The sequence below is a fragment of the Carcharhinus amblyrhynchos genome, chromosome 4, assembly GCF_965287045.1.
Source record: "Carcharhinus amblyrhynchos chromosome 4, sCarAmb.v2.hapA, whole genome shotgun sequence".
In the NCBI taxonomy this organism is placed as follows: Eukaryota; Metazoa; Chordata; class Chondrichthyes; order Carcharhiniformes; family Carcharhinidae; genus Carcharhinus; species Carcharhinus amblyrhynchos.
The window spans coordinates 52,139,877-52,157,747 of record NC_137327.1 but is presented as its reverse complement, the minus strand read 5'-3'; the positions used below and the strand labels follow the sequence as shown (position 1 = coordinate 52,157,747).

Below are 17,871 nucleotides of genomic sequence, written 5' to 3'. Positions count from 1 at the left end.
CAGTGTTGTGTGGTGTCGTGGTCCCTGTTCTCTTGAAGGCTGGGTAGTTTGCTGCGGACAATGGTCTGTTTGAGGTTGTGCGGTTGTTTGAAGACAAGAAGTGGTGGTATGGGGATGGCCTTGGCGAGATGTTCGTCTTCATAAATGACATGTTGAAGGCTCTGGAGAAGATGTCATAGCTTCTCCACTCTGGGGAAATACTGGAAGACGAAAGGTACTCTGTCCATCGTGTCCCGTGTTTGTCTTCTGAGGAGGTTGGTGCGGTTTATCGCTGTGGCGCATCGGAATTGTCGATCGATGAGTCGAGCACCATATCCTGTTCTTATGAGGCCATCTTTCAGCGTCTGGAGGTGTCTGTTGCGATCCTCCTCATCCGAGCAGATCCTGTGTGTACGGAGGGCTTATCCATAGGGGATGGCTTCTTTAACACGTTTAGGGTGGAAGCTCGAGAAGTGGAGCATCGTGAGGTTATCCGTGGGCTTGCAGTACAATGAAGTGCAGAGGTGACCATCCTTGGTGGAGACGCATGTGTCCAAGAATGCAACCGATTCCAGAGAGTAGTCCATGGTGAGTCTGATGGTGGGATGGAACTTGTTGATGTCATCATATAGTTTTTCAGTGATTGTTCACCATGAGTCCCCAAGCACAAACCTCTTGGGGGTTTGTCTTCCACAAACCCCCAAGAGGCCAACAGCGAACACAATGAGAGCCAATGAACAGCCGACAGAGATCTGCAGTGCAGCAACCGAAGACGAAAGAGTTGAATTGGATTTCTCCGGAAGACCGCTGCCCTCGACTTGACATGTATGCCCAAGCTGTCAGGAGGTGCGTCAAAACCAGATTCATCAGCCGCACTCACAAGACAGTCCCGAACATCACCCAAATACAACGCAATGCCATTCGTGCTCTCAAGACCAACTGCAACATTGTCATCAAACCAGCAAAGGAGGGGCCATCATGATACTGAACAGAATGGATTACTGCAAAGTGTACCGACAACTGAACGAGGAACACTACAGACAGTTACCGCAGAGCCGACCGAAGAACATAACCGTCAACTCAGCAGACTAATCAAGGTCTTTGATCTGGACCGTCAGAGCATCCTCATGCTCTCATCCCACGTACTCCCCGCATTGGAGATGTCTACTGTCTCCCGAAGATACACAAGGCAAACACATCCGGCTGTCCCATTGTATTGGGCAATGGGACCCTGTGCGAGAACCTCTCTGGCTATGTCTAGGGCATCCTGAAACCCACCATACAAAGAACCCCCAGCTTTTGTCGTGACACTACGGACTTCTGACAGAAACTCAGCACACATGGAGCAGTTGAACCAGAAGCACTCCTCATCAGAATGGATGTCTCGGCGCTCTACACCAACATTCCCCACAATGATGGCATCGCTGCAACTGCCTCAGTACTCAACGCCGAAAACCACCAATCTCGGAGTAATTTTACAACTCATCCGCTTCATCCTGGACGACAACGTCTTCACCTTCAACAACCGGTTCTTCTGGAATAGCCATGGGGATCAAATTCACACTTCAATATGCCAACATCTTCGAACAAGACCTCTTCATCACTCAGGACCTTCAACCAATGCTATACACTAGATACACTGATGACATTTTCTTCCTTTGGACTCACGGTGAACAATCACTGAAACAACTATACGATGACATCAACACATTACATCCCACCATCAGACTCATCATGGACTACTCTCCGGAATTAGTTGCATTCTCGGACACACACATCTCCATCAAGGACGGTCACCTCAGCACTACACTGTACTGCAAGCCCACGGATAACCTCACGATGCTCCACTTCTCCAGCTTCCACCCTAAACAAGCCATCCCCTAAGGACAAGCCCTCCTTATACACAGGATCTCTTCAGATGAGGAGGATTGCAACAGACACCTCCAGATGCTGAAAGATGCCCTCATAAGAACAGGATATGGCACTCAACTCATCAACAGTTCCAACGCACTACAGCGAAAAAGCTCACTGACCGCCTCAGAAGACAAACACGGGACACGGCGGACATTCCAGTACTTTCCCAGAGCAGAGAAGCGAAGACACCTTTTCCAGAGCCTTCAACATGTCATTCATGAAGACGAACATCTCGCTGAGACACCCCCACTTCTTGCCTTCAAACAACTGCACAACCTCAAACAGACCATTGCCTGCAGCAAACTACCCAGCCTTCAGGAGAACAGTGACCACGACACACAACCCTGCCACAGCAACCTCTGCAAGACATGCCGGATCAGAGACACAGATGCCATCATCTCACGTGAGAATGCCATCCACCAGGTACACGGCACATATACTCTCGCAACTCGGCCAACGTTGTCTACCTGATACGCTGTAGGAAAAGATGTCCCGAGGCATGGAACATTGGGGAGACCATGCAACGGAAGAATGAACACCGCTCAGCAATCACCAGGCAAGAGTGTTCTCTTCCTGTTGGGAAGCACTTCAGCAGTCACGGGCATTCAGCCTCTGATTTTCGGGTAAACGTTCTCCAAGGTGGCCTTCACAACACACGACAATGCAGAGTCGCTGAGCAGAGACTGATGGCCAAGTTCCGCACACATGATGATGACCTCAACCAGGATCTTGAGCTCATGTCACGTTACCTGTAGCCCCCATGAATTGCCTGAGCTTGCAAAATCTCACTAACTGTCCTGGCTGGAGACAATACAAATCTCTTTAACCTGTGCTTAGCCCTCTCTCCACTCACGTTGTCTGTACCTGTAAAGACTTGATTACCTGTAAAGACTTCCATTCCAACCATTATTTTGTAAATTGAGTTTGTGTCTTAATATGCCCTGTTTGTGAATAGAACTCCAACTTACCTGATGACGGAGCAGCGCTCCAAAAGCTAGTGGCTTTTGCTACCAAATAAACCTGTTGGACTTTGACGTGGTGTTGAGAGACTTCTTATTGTGTTTATCGCAGTCCTATGCCTGCATCTCCACATCATTCCTCATTGAGCCAGAGTTTTTCCCCATGATTGGTGGTAATAGAGAGTGGGGGATATGTTAGATCATGAGGTTACAGAATGTGATTGAGTATAATTCTACTGCTAATGACCCACAGTGTCTCATGATTGCCCAGTTTTGAGCTGCTAGATCTGTTCTGAATTTACCTCATTTGACATGGCAGTAGCGCAAGAAACATGAAGGAGGGGCCTGAGTGTGAAGAAGGCAGTTTATCTCCACGAGGACTGTGCAGTGATTATTCTTATTGATACTGTCATGGACAGATGTATGCAAGAGGTGAATTGGCGAGGACAAGTAGGTTTTCCCCTTATGTTTATTTCCTCACCACCTGCTGCAGGCCTGGTCTGGCAGCTACGTCCTTCAGGGCTGCACCACTTTTTCCTGAGGTTTCCCCACCCAGATCACATTCTATGCCCACAGGCCTAGAACTCAGGTTACTGCCTCTAAATATAAATAGCAATACCACTGTGGGGAGGTGATGAGTCGAGTCCATGAATTCCTTTGCCAGGGTGAAGGAGAATATCAAGATGTTTGCGCCAGTCACCTTCTGGTGGCTACAGTTTGGGAAGGCAGCTTGTTGGGTGGATGGGATAGGGCTGCACTCAATTGCATTTCCTTCTGGCTATCAACAATAATACAGGATAAAATTTGTAATCACATGGAAAAATATGTGTTGATTAGGAAGAGCCGATGTGGATTTCTAAAGGGAAATCTTGATTAACAAACTTGGAGTTTTTTGAAGACGTAGCAAGAAAGGTCGGTGAAGGTAATATTGTTGGTGTGGTTGGTGTAAATGAATTTTCATAAGGCATCTGATACAGCAGAGTTGTGAGCAAAGTTATAGCTCTTGGAATAAAAGTAATACTAGCAATGTGGATGCAAAAATGGCTGAATAATAGGGAGCAGAGAGAACTGGTCAATGGATATTTTTTGGGCTGGAGTGAGGTTTGTAGTGTTGTCCCCAGGGTTGGTATTGGGACCCTTGCTTTTCCAGATATATATTAATGAATTAGATCTTGGTGTGCAGGGGACAATTTAAAAGTCTGCGGATGATACAACATTTTGAAGTATTGTAAATTATAAAGGTGATACTGTAGAACTTGACATAAACAAGTTGGTTGAATGAGCAGATTGATGGCAGATGAAATCCAATGTGGAGAAGTGTGAACTGATGGGTTTTCATAGGAAGAATGTGAAGACGATATAAAATAAGGGGTAAAATTCTTAAGGGAGTTCAGGAACAGAGGGGCCTGAATATATACGTGCATAGATCATTACAGTTGGCAGGACAGATGGAAAGACCAGTTAATAAAGCAAATAGTATTCTGGGCTTTATTAATTGAGACATAGTGTACAAGAGCAAGGAGGTTATGCTGAACTTGCCAAAACACAGTTAGATCTCTGTTGGACTATTGTCTACAGTTCTGGATGCCACACTATAGGAAGGGACAGAATACATTGGAAAGACTGCAGAAGAGGTTTACAAGAATGGTTCCAGGGGTAAGAAACTTCACTTACATGGATAGATTGAAGAGGTTGAGACTGTTCTCCTTGGAAGAGAAGAAGGCTAAGAGGTGATTTGATAGAGATGTTCAAAATCATAAGGGGGCTAGACAAAGTACATAGAGAGAAACTATTCCCACTTGTAAAAGGATCAAGAATGAGAGGGCATAGATTTAAAATGATTTGCAAAAGAAGCAAATATGAAGTGACAAAAACGTTTTCACACAGTGAGTGGTTCGGGCCTGGAATACACTGCCTGGAAGTGTAGTGGAGGAAAATTCTATTGATGATTTTTTGAATAGAAACAATGCAACACTACAGGGAAAAGGCAGGGGAATAGAACTATGTCATGATGCTCATTTGGAGAGCAAACATGATGGGCTGAATGGTGTCTCCACGTTGTAACAGTTCTTTGAATGGAATGATCCAATGACGGGGAACTGAAGAGATGCCTTAAAAATGAATGGAAAGGTGGAAGTCTTACCATTAGCAACAGAAAAATAAAATGGGCTTAATGTCTCTGACTTAATTCCAGTTGCAGCTGGAACTGGTTGTTTGGAGCTGTCTCCTCTTTAAAAGCTAATCTGACCTAAAAACATCTGAATGAACCTCAAAACATGGATATGCAGCCCACCCCTAGCTAGGGAAACATTTGACACAACTCACTGTAATTCAGGTCATTCGTTGACAAACTGATCCTACTTTGGAGGTTGTGGGATTGGGGAGGGTTGGGGAAAGACCTGGCAAGCATACCAATATTAAAATTACAACTGTTGCCAAATTCTATCATCTGAGTTCAGGAGCAACAGTCTAGGATTAAGGTAGAATGGGCTTGATGGGCCAAATGGTGTAATCTCCTTCTTCGAGAATTTACTCTTGTCGCTACTTTAATGTTAAAAGCGCGATCCCTTCTTAATGAAATTTTGATAGAGAATGACATTGCCTTAATTCAGGTGATGGTTCCCTTCTGATATGCAAAATATATTAAAGCACTGAACGAGTTTGCCATTGTCATTCAGGATTCTTTCCAATGCAATGCTGTCCATCTCAGCGAGCTCCCACTTCAACAAAGGGAAGATCATTGAATGGCAATGCCCTGCAAAGAACCTAATGCTCCTCTTCTGCACAGGGCTGATCCATTGTACAAGATATCCATGCTGCACTATGTAATTACTCTGATGCATTATGTGAGGTGGGCAGTGAACAGAAGCTCACAAGAGATTAAATGGGTTATACTGTAATTGTATGTCATTATTTTATACACAACATCAGACAAGCTATGACAATTGAGATATTGCCTTTTGAAATATTATAATTCTAAAACAGCATCAAAAACTCAATTAATATGATAATAATCCATTAGAATGAGATTTATGTGCTACATTATTGTAATCCCCTGTGCTTGCCCCTTCTGAGAGGATGGAAATGCAATCAGATGGTCAAGTGTATGTTTTTATTGAGGGGAGGGGGGAATTCGACAGCCTGCAGAATATTTTAACCTCATTTCAGGAAGTGAGGGTATAACAAAAACACATAACAATTCTGCTGTCTTTCAGAAGTCTTTGCCACCTGGCCTCTTTATCTCTAGCCTTTCTGTTTTCTCTGTACATTCTCTTGCTTTCCTCTTACATATTGGTAAATTGCTCCTGCTGAACCTACAAACAACATTTCACTGAAACTAAATGTGATCCAAGCTCTCCTATAGTTTCACGTCATTCCCTCTGCTAGCTGTCAGTATTCATCACATACTTCCCTGGTACACTTAGCTACCACTGCACATAAAACCTGTTCCACATCTCTCACAAAGGGAGTGCGAACCTTGTAACAAGCCCCAAGCAGAGTGTGGAAGACAAGTGCCCAAGGCCGTATCCATAAAAACATCAGGGAGCAGCTGGGGTTTGATAAAAAAAGAAAAGGTTCTACCTCATTTTATTAAATAGAGCCTGAACTTGCCAGTCCAAGGGAATGGTCTGGCACTTTCACTGAAAGATTCTTTGTAGCAACACTGCAGCTTTTTTTTTGGTGTTCTTGAGCTTTTAATAAACCACTTGCTGATGTGCTGTGCAACTTCAGTGTTCGAGTTCAGCGCAGCCTCCTGATTTCAAGTCCAGCTTAGTTAGTTTGCCATCTTGATTTCCGTTACTCTTCCTGGTCTCTTCCTGTACCAAGTACAATCCATCAGCAGGTAGCTGGATGAGAGTCGCACATATCTTAAAACACTCAGTGTCCAACACAATTCAAGAATATGAATGCTGGCTGCATTGAGCAAGTTGGGGTGTGATTTGAAATCAAGTAGGAGTGCCTACACTCCAGAGTTCTTGTGGAGCCTCTGGGAATGAAGATTAATCTCCAGGACACTGTTCTGAGCAATCCGTATGGATAAACATACGGGCATTAAAGGGCAACTATGTGCTCTTTTCATTTTCTTTGAACAATTTTGTTACAAAATATATTGGAGATAAGAGGTGGATTATTAGATTGTGAGTCAAGAATCATCCAGTTGGGCAATGATAAGCCCATTTGCTTTCGATTGGTGAAAGAAGGCAGTGAACTGATTTGATCTGATTTACTATTGTCACATGTATTAGTATACAGTGAACAGTATTGTTTCTTGCATGTTATACAGACAAAACATACCTTACATAGAGAAGGAAAGGAAAGAGTGCAGAATGTATTGTTACAGTCAAAGCTAGTGTGTAGAGAAAGATCAATTTAATGCGAAGTAGGTCCATTTGAAAGTCTGATGTCAGCTGGGAAGAAGCTGTTCTTGAGTCGCTTGGTACGTGTCCCCAAACTTTTGTATCTTTTTCCCGATGGAAAAAGGTGGAAGAGAGTATGTCCGGGGTGAGATCCTTAATTATGCTTTTCCAAGGCAGCAGGAAATGTAGACAGAGTCAATGGGTGGGAAGTTGGTAAGAGTGGTGGATGGGCTTTGTACACGACCCTTTGAAGTTTCTTGCGGTCTTGGACAGGTGTATGATTCAACCAGAAAGAATGCTTTCTATGGTGCATCTTTGAAAGTTGGTGAGAGTTGTAGTGGACATGCCAAATTTCCTTAGTCTTTTGCGAAGATAGAGGCATTGGTGGACTTTCTTAATTATAGTGTCAGTGTGGAGGGACAGGAGAGGTTGTTGGTGATCTGGACATCTAAAAACTTGGAGCTGTCGACCATTTCTACTTCGTCCCCACTGATGTAGACAGGGGGCAAGTCCTCCACTACACTTCTTGAAGCCGATAACTTTCTCCTTCATTTTGTTGGCATTGAGGGAGAGATTATTGCCATTGCACCAGTTCAGATCCTCTACCTCTTTCCTGTATTCCATTTCATTATTGTTTGAGATCCATCCCACTATGGTGGTGTTATCAGCAAACTTGAAAATCGAGATTGAGGGGAATTTGGCCACACAATTATAGGTTCATAATGGGTACAGTAAGGGTCTGAGGACACAGCCTTGTAGGGCACCAGTGTTCAGGATGATCATGGAGGAAGTATTGTTTATCCTTACTGACTGTGGTCTGTGGGTTAGAAAGTTCAGGATCCAGTCACAGAGGGAGGAACTGAGCCCAGGCCAAGGAATTTGGAGATGAATCTCATAGGAATAATGGTGTTGAAGACTGAGCTATAGTCAAGAAACTGAAGTTTGACATAGGTGTTCCAGGGTTGAGTGCAGGGCCAGAGGGATGGCATCTGCTGTGGACCTGTTGTAGCAGTAGGCAGGCGAACTGCACTGGATTCGGGCAATCTGGGAGGCCGGAATTGATACTTGTCATGATTAATCTTTTGAAACACTTCATAATGATGGATGTCAGAGTCACCGGACGATAGTTTTTAAGGCATGCTGCCTGGCTTTTCTTTGGTACTGGGATGATGGTCATCTTCTTGAAGCAGATAGGGACCTCAGATTGTTGTAAAGAGAGGTTGAAGATATCTGTGAATATGCCCACCAGCTGATCCACACAAGATCTGAGTGCTCATCCAGGTACCCCATCCAGGCCAGTCGCTTTCCATTGGTTGGCTGCTCTGACATCTGCAATGGTGATCTTGGATACACGTTTGTCTGAGATTTCTGGGATAGATAGCATGCTGGAAACAGGCATAGAACCATGAGGATTGGGATTAAATTGGGTGACGCATGATAGGAAGTGTGGGTGATGTGGGGTGGAGTGTTTAGGATGAAACTTCAAAGGCTACACTGAACCACAGCTGGATTCAAGTCAGTTGGGATTATGCTGAGGGCCAGTTGCCAAGTCACCTCAACACTGCAGATGGTCAAGTGATTTGGAACAAAGTATTAGAACAGAATATTGGGCCAGCAGAATTATTATTTGGGATTGGAATTTAAAGGAAAATCTCTACTATTTAACCATGAAGTAACAAGTCTTTACCTTGTACATTGCTGGTATTTGAACACCATTTTTAATAGTTAAGTGGTAATAAAGTACTCAATTACTCAACTCTAATTATTTATGCCGAACTAACAAATGTATGACAAATTGACCAATTAAACAAAGCTGTGGCATCAGCTGCAATATTGTTAATTGAATTAAATGTTGTTTTTCATTTCTGCGGTCAGAATGACAAACATCAGCTGATAGAGCCTCAAGTCACTCTCTTAATTATTGAACGTTTCTGAACTTGCAAACCCCCTGGTTATTTCAATGTGACAATTGAGTTGCAATTCCAATTCACCTTTTGCTCCTCCAAGTTGTTTTGAAACTGGTATGCTTGTTGTTTTCGCTCTGTGGGAATCATGCTGTGCATCAACAGTGCAGCTCAGACCTCTCCAATCAGCCAGTCTGTGTGCTGCTCTCTTTTGTATCATTTCAAACTAAGTTCAGGTTTAATTGCCTTTCCTTTGTGCTGAGAAAATTAACAGAAGGCATCCTCTACAAAGTACAAATATAGCCATTATCATTGTTTTACTGTGCAACACCCATTCCCTCATCCTGCCATTGGTTGCTATGCCTTCAGCCAGGCTTCAAGCTCTAGAATTTCTTCACTAAACGTCTCTGCCTTATTTCCATTAAGATCTTTCTTATACCCCAACTCTGTGGGTTTTCGCCACCTATCCTAATGTCTCTTCTTTTTTTCATCCCAGTGTCAAATTTTGGTTGCTAATGCTCCTGTCAAACTTGTGACATTTTCCTATGTTATGTGCTACATAAATGTTACTTTTTTGTTGGTGCTCTATTCCCCCATCCACCCGCTCCCCATTAACGTAATTACAAACACTTGGACCATAAAAGTTGGTCTGAAATGCTGGAAAAGAGATCAGCTCTCCCATTGTAAAGAAAGCAAAGTGTTTTCTATTGTACACAGTGTCCAGTGAATAACTCTGCTTATCCAGCATATTCTGACCTACAGCACTGCACCTCAGCTCATTGAGTGATGCAAATGTTAGACCTGTAATAGCCAAGTGGAGTTTCAGAGAAATTAGTCACAAACTTCCAAGATATTGACTGATGAGGAATTTGTTTAATCCAACGCTGCTCCCCATCCAGACTCCAAATTCTACACCCCCTCTCCCCCACACTCTTCAGTCTCAAGTTGCTTCTGAACCCAAGGTTTTTACCTCTATTGCTTTCTCTTTGTGCATAGTAGTTCCCGACAGCAGTCCTAAAATTACCTTCACCCTTCACCATATCCCCTTGTCTTACTCCTGCTATTTAAACAGATCATCTCTCTTACGTCTTTACAAGATGACCTCCTACAAGCCCCTTTCCCAGTCGGACAGCCCAAATTTCTCCAGCATTCCTTCCTAACCTGCGGCTCTGATACCAGCTCCCAGCCTCATTGCTCTTCTCTGCACTGCCTCCAGCAACTGAATGTTCTTGCTGCGTATTATTCACCAGAATTGGACATGGTACCCATGGTGTGTTCTAACGAAAGTGCTGAATGGTTTGATCACAGCTTCCTCTATTCTGCTGATTAAGCTGTCAAATTCACAATTCCCTGATGGAAGCCCTTTACCTTCATTAAGTTCTCAGATTTATTCAAAATCCGTGTACTTGTATGATCCAGGTGCCCTTGGCATCAGCCTCATCAAGTATATCCCCTAGAATCAATCTGTCTATAACATTCCTTTACAAAGCGATGACCGCAACATGAGTACAGGAGTTGCACTTATTGATTGGAAAATTCATCCTGTCTATAGGGCTTGCTACCAGACAGTGTTACCATCCGGAAATCTGTTCCTCATCTGCAGAAGTTAAAATATAGCAGAATGCAGATTCATCATTTGCCGTAGGATGCACAGAGAAACTCAATGTTATCATCTATTTGGCTTGGACTCAGTGCCCTTGAGCTGTGGCTCAACTGTAACACTTACTTATCAGAGTTCAAAGTTGTGGATTCAAGTCCAATTCCAGAGACTTGAGCACAAAACCCAGGTCAGCACTTCAGTGAGATACAGGAGATGAGAAAGAAAGAGAGGAAGAGGAAAAGAGACAGGGTGGAAATTGACAGAGAAAGGGAAAGTTGGAAAGAGAGAGACAGACAGACAGACGGACACAAAGTGGGAACCAAGATAGAGAGAGGCATAGTGGGAAAGGAGAGACAAAAAGAAAAGAGAGAGAAAAGGGGAGTGTGGGAAAGGAAAGCAAGCAAAAGTTGAGCCGTGTTTCAGGAGTGCTGTGGGTGGGACATAGAAGCTCTGCTTCTCAGGATGTGTTAGGGTGATTTAATGTTATCTAACTTTAACATATATAGTATTTATGCTATATTTAGCAATTTATTTTACTTTGCAAGTTATTCACGTGCGGGATGGACATTGCTGCACGTGTATGGTACAGTATTTGAACCTGTAGATTTGTTTTACCCGGTGACTGGCATCTGAAAGATCCCAACTCTGGCTTTACCACTGCTTCTGATCAGAATCCATGATTAATTTGAAGTTGTTTCATTTACCTTCACGAATGCACCATAACTTTAAATGAATACTTATTGTATCGAGGGAGTGTTGCTCTGCTGGAAGTGCTGTCTCTGGGAGAAGACATTAAATCTAGGACTTATCAGCTTACAGGCTGATGTAGAAGGTCCCTTGGAACTATTGTGAAGAAGGATGATTCTGCCTGGTGTTCTGGTCAATTTTAATCAGCAAAACAGATAATCTGATCATTATCACATCACTGGTTGTGGGAGCTTGCTGTGCAGGTTGCCACCTTTCCCCCCCCCAATAGTGATTACAATTCAGAAATACTTAATTAAGCACTTCTTTGTGTGGCACGGTGGCACAGTGGTTAGCTGCCTTATAGAGCCAGGGACCTGGGTTCGATTCTGGCCCTAGGTGACTGTGTGGAGTTTGTATATTCTCCTTGTGTGCTCCTCTTTTCTCCCACAGTCCAAAGATGAGCGGTTAGATGGGTTGGCTATGCTAAATGGCCCTTTAGTGTCAGGGGGATTAGTGGGGTAAATATGTGGGGTTACAAGGATAGGGCCTGGATGAGATTGTTATTGGTACAGTGTTGATGGGCTGAATGACTTCATTCTGCATTGTAGGGATTCTCTTCTCTGATTCTAATAGTAAAGTACACAGGGATGTCATGAGCTTATTAAAGTTACAATAAAAATCCAAGTCTTTCTTTCTAAGTCCAGTTGTTCCAAGTCTTTGTATTCCCAACAACACAACAGGGTAAATATGAGAGCTCCTGGGTTATGGATGCAGCTAGTTGTACGTCGTTGTGCCAGTTAATACAAATATATATTCATGGGGAGGAGTACTAGTTAAGTATGATTCTGTTGGTCATGTGATGGTTATAGTGATGCAGCTGACACTGAGGTTCACATTGCTAATCCCTTCCTTAATCGGTCATATTGTAAATTAGAAAGAATATCCAGTTCTGTATTAGGGATGCCATTGCATACAGATGCACGTTCACTATGACAAAAATCACGTCACTGGTGAATGGCTCTATTGGCTCCTGGTTCCCCAAACACAAACTGTTGCCAAGCTATCTTGAGGAGTACAATGTTCCCTTTGGGTGAAAAAAAATCGAAGGCAACAGTTGAAAGAGAGATGTGAGTAAGGGAAGGCACATTACTGCTTGTGAACCCATGTGAGGTACAGTGAACTGAATGGAACGTAACCTGCATTCTGGCTGAAAAGAACAATTTACAATCCATTATAAATGAAAGAATCTTGGAGTCCAGCCAGAATATTCAGATTGCTTGATCAATATTTGTACATTTGCTGCTCCTTCATTGACACTAAGCCAAAGACCCGAAACTCCCCATTCAACAATACCTGCGGCAGTACCTTCACTGCAAGGTTGTCCTACCACCAACCCCTCAAGGGCAACTCGACAACAAATGCCAGTTTTGCCTACAGTCCCTATCTCTACAATTACTAATCAAAAATAGTTGTGGAGTTGTAGAAATGTCATTCTCCTAAGATCACTGAACTGAAATACTGTACTGGCCCCACCAGAGAATTCAAAAAGCAAGTTGAGAGTGATGGACCTTCAGCCTTGTTTTGGATTCAGTCAGAGGCCTCCACAATTGATGCTAAGTGCAACAGTCAGGTTATTCAAGCCATTCGGAATACCATATACACTGACTAGAATAACTATGCACACAAGCTACATAACCTTCATATTAAAGTTGGACTAGTCCTGGGCACACAAGCTGGACTATCCCCAATTCCATGGGCAGAAATGGCCCTGCATGAACAGGTGCAATAAAACTATTTCAATTGTGAGATTTAATAAAGGTACTTCACCCTTTCACTTATTATCCTCATCTGGAAACGTTTCAAGAACTCCCCTTCACATCACTTCCTCCAATTTCAGACATCCTGGGTATCAATGGCTGTGTGCAGTGTTAGCTTGGGCATTTGTTTCCATATATTGACTATCCACATTTTTCTCAAATTATTGTGGATTGGTGCTGTGCAATAAGTGTATAACACAAGAAAACAGGGGAAAGACTTGCATTTATATAGCACTTTTCACAACTATCTCAAAGCACTTTACAGCCAATGAAGTACTTTTGAAACGTAGTCACTGTTGCAGCAGCCAATATGCCCATAGCAATGACCAGACAGTAAGTTTTTCAGATATTAGTTTAATGATAAGTACTGATCAGAGAAAACTCCATTGCTCTTATTCCATATAGTGCCATGAAATCTTTGATGGGCAGCTGAGGGGGCAAACCAGACCTCAGTTTAATGCCTTATCTGAAAGATGGCCTTGGACTGTCAGCCTTGCTATTAATGCTCAAGTCCTAGAGTGAGACTTGAACCCACAACCTTCTGATTCAGGGATGAAAATGCCACTGACTGGGCTACGATGGACACATAAGGAACAATGAGAAACACAAGTGATGAGAATGGACTGGATTGTGTAGGGAGCAGAATAGGAGAGTGAGGTATTGCATTACCAAAGCACAACATGCTTTACTTTCCAGAAACTGCAACCTCTAGTATGATAACCTTGAATTTTTCTCCTGGCTACAATCAGGTCTTCTGATACACCACCCTATCAGGTTTGCACCTGGTCCCAGCCTATAACTGGGGTGATCATCATTATGATAGAGCGTGTGGATGCTGGGCCATTCATGGTGCTCAGTCAGGGAAGTTTGGGATTGGGTAAGAGCTGATGTAGTGTCTAATATTCAGAGGTCCAAGTCAGTAAATATTTCATTCAATTTCACACTGCAACTTTGGGTGTTCAACAGGAAAATCCCCACAGATCTTCATTGCCTTGGAAAGCTGCAAAATTGGATTATTTTGGAATGCACTGATATTGCTTTATGTAGATTTCCCATTAAATTTTAACCCCTTCCTTTCCCCATCGACCTGACAAGATTTATGGTAATGCTGGAGGACAGGACAATGCAGTTTTTTGATTTGATTTGGTTTATTATTGTTACATAGAATCCTTACAGTACAGGAGAAGGCCGTTTAGCCCATCGAGCTGGTACCAACGTCAGTCCCACCCAGGTCCTATTACCGTAACTCCACACATTTACCCGGCTAATTCCCCTGACACTAGGGTCAATTTAATATAGCCAATCAACCTAACATGCACATCTTTGAACTATGGGAGGAAACCAAAGTACCTGGAGAAAACCCATGTATTGGGATAAAGCACCATGTATTGAAATGCAGTGAAAAGTGTTGTTTCTTGTGAGCTATACAGATAAAGCATACCGTTCATAGAGTATATTTGGGAGAAGGAAAGGAGAGGGTACAGAATGTAGTGTTACAATCATAGCTAGGGTGTAGAGAAAGATCAACTTAATATAAGGTAGGTCCATTTAAAAGTCTGATGACAGCAAGAAAAAAGCTGTTCGAGTCAGTTGGTACATGATTTCAGACTTTTGTATCTCTTTGCTGATGTAGGAGGATGGAAGAGAATATGTCTGGGGTGCATGGGGTACTTGATTTTACTGGCTGCTTTCCGAGGCAGCAGCAAATGTAGATGGAGTCAATCGATGTGAGGCTGGTTTGCGTGATGGACTGGGCTACGTTCACAATTCTGTGTAGGCTATAGCAAGGCACCTGATGCTAATGGGAGACATACGATGGGCAATATATTGCATAACATTTATCAACTTCCATTATATTATTTGTTTTATCAGAAATCAGATGATGTACACTCAGATCACTTCACCAGCACAACTGGTGAAGATATTCAGGGTCCTTAGATTGTATATATTTTTTGATGAGGTCATGGGTGGTCAATTTGGCTAAGGTTTTCTAGTGGAGGGATTTATAAATCCTAGTCCAGAGATGGAGGCACTGTTTTAGGGTTTGAAGTAATTATTTGCAATGGAATATAAGCCGGTCTAAATGCAAAATGGGGTCCAGCCTAAAGGGAAAGTGTACTCCAGCCAACTGAAAGAATTAAATAGAGCAAACATACAGCATGGACTATATAATTATACATGAAAAAAAACCCGCAAACAGACTGTGCACACTAAATGCCAATTCTAATCAATGATGTGTTGCAAGGGATCCTGTTAGTTGACGTCAAGGCAAGCACATCTGTTCCACTATTTCACTCAGTAAGTGAAATAGAAAAAGGATGCTCCTGCCATACAATTATTTCAGAAACTGATTTTCAAAGTACAGTATATATAAACACCTATCATTCCGGTATACATCCTTAAAGTCACCTTGTATGACAGCAGATTGATTTCTTTGCAATTAAGTCCAGTGGGTGAAAAATGCCGTGAAGAGTGAGGTTGTAGTATAAAGTTCTGCCACCAGAGGTCCCCAAAGCATGAGTCCAACTTACCAGCAGCATCTAGTGGCAGAAGCCTGCAACTGCAAGACGGAGTTGGGCCAAATCTCAAACTAGTCAAGCCCTAAACCTACATAAGAACATAAGAAATAGGAGCAGGAATAGGCCATCTAGCCCTTCGAGCCTGCCCCGCCATTCAATAAGATCATGGCTGATCTGAAGTGGATCAGCTCCACTTTCCTGCTTTCTCCCCATAACCCTTAATTCCCCTATCTATCAGAAACCTATCTACCCGTGACTTAAATATATTCAGCGAGGTAGCCTCCACCACTTCAACGGGCAGAGAATTCTAGAGATTCACCACCCTTTGAGTGAAGAAGTTCCTCCTCAACTCTGATCTAAACTGCAACCCCCCCCCCCTTATCTTGAGGCTGTGCCCTCTAGTCCTGCTATCCTTCCTAAGCGGGAAGAATCTCTCTACCTCTACCCTATCCATCCTCTTCATTATCTTATATATTTCTATAAGGTCCCCCCTCAGCCTTCTAAACTCCAACGACTACAGACTCAGTCTATTCAGTCTCTCTTCATAGGCTAGCCCCCTCATCTCCGGTATCAGCCTAGTGAACCTCCTCTGCACTCCCTCCAAGGCCAATATATCCTTCTGCGAGTGTGGCAACCAAAACTGCACACGGTACTCCAGCTGCGGCCTCACCAGTACCCTGTACAGTTGCAGCAAGACCTCCCTACTTTTATATTCTATCCCCCTCGCTATAAAGGCCAACATCCCATTCGCCTTCTTGATCATCTGCTGCACCTGCAGACTGGGTTTTTGCGATTCGTGCACAAGGACCCCGAGGTTCCTCTGCACCGTAGCATGCTGCAGCTTTTCGCCTTTTAAATAATAATCCCTCCTACTATTATTTCTACCAAAGTGGATAACTTCGCACTTGCTAACATTACACTCCATCTGCCAGGTCCTCACCCACTCGCTCAGCCTATCCAGATCTCTCTGCAGACTTTCCATACCCTCCACGCAATTTGCTTTTCCACTCATCTTCGTGTCATCAGCAAATTTCGTCACCCTACACTCAGCCCCCTCCTCCAGATCATCTATATAAATGGTAAACAGTTGAGGCCCCAGCACCGACTCCTGCGGCACTCCACTGGTCACCAGCTGCCGACCAGAAAAGCACCCATTGATTCCAACTCTCTGCTTCCTATTAGACAGCCAATCCTCTATCCACACTAACACCTTACCCCCAACTCCGTGCACCTTAACCTTCTGCAGCACCCTTTTGTGAGGCACCTTATCGAACGCCTTTTGGAAATCTAAAAACACCACATCCACCGGTTCTCCTCTGTCTACCGCCTGTAAACCTGACATGTATTTTGGAGCCTGCCAGCCTTGGAATGCCTTCATACTAAGTAGTTCTAGAAACATTGGAATGGTCAAGGCAATATGGTTCACATGAATAGTTTGTAAGCTCTGAAATTGCATATTTTGTTTATTTTATTCTTCAATCATTCATTTCACCAAAAACTATCCAGCTCCCTCCAACAATTGTTCACACTCCACAAGCAGTCTGTTTTAAGCATTTACTATCCTTTGTAAAGCAGTTAAATCTAAATCCTCGATTCCCTCTTCTGAATATCTGTCTATTCCTCCCGAATTTGCCACTGTTGAGATTATTGCATTTATTTATCTACCCCATGAAATCTCCAAGCTTCCTTTTTCAAAACATGCCCAGAAAATCTTGTAGTCAGTGTGTTCTATCATTTGAACAGCCTCATTTTGTATCATAAAACTGAGATGATTTTAAAATAATTTATGACTGTGCAAACAACAAAGGCCCAAGCACTGATTCCTGAGACACCCTGGTGATCACCCTTCTCCGTTTTGTTCCAGTTCCATGTAAGTCCACTCCCTTTTTTGATCCACTTCAGCAAGCTCCGCTTACATTTTAATCTACTGTGTGCCAGACCTTGTTAAAATCTACATACACAGACTCTGAAATTCTGTGGGCTGAGATCCTGATTGTTTGTCCATAGTTGTTATGCCAGAAATTTCCCCCAAAATGGAGCCTACAAAAAGTGGGAGACCACAACCACTTCAGTGAGGCTGGTTGGTGCAAGTACCTCCAATGTACCCCTGCACCCACACTCCAGCAAGAGTCTA

At 43.2% G+C, this 17,871-nt stretch overlaps 1 protein-coding gene across 2 annotated transcripts in view; it reads right to left on the bottom strand.

The window, feature by feature from the left end:
• LOC145342010 (guanine nucleotide-binding protein G(o) subunit alpha) overlaps positions 1-17,871 on the bottom strand; it is a 231,442-nt gene that overhangs the window by 38,009 nt on the left and 175,562 nt on the right. The gene's annotated exons all lie outside the window — the stretch shown is intronic.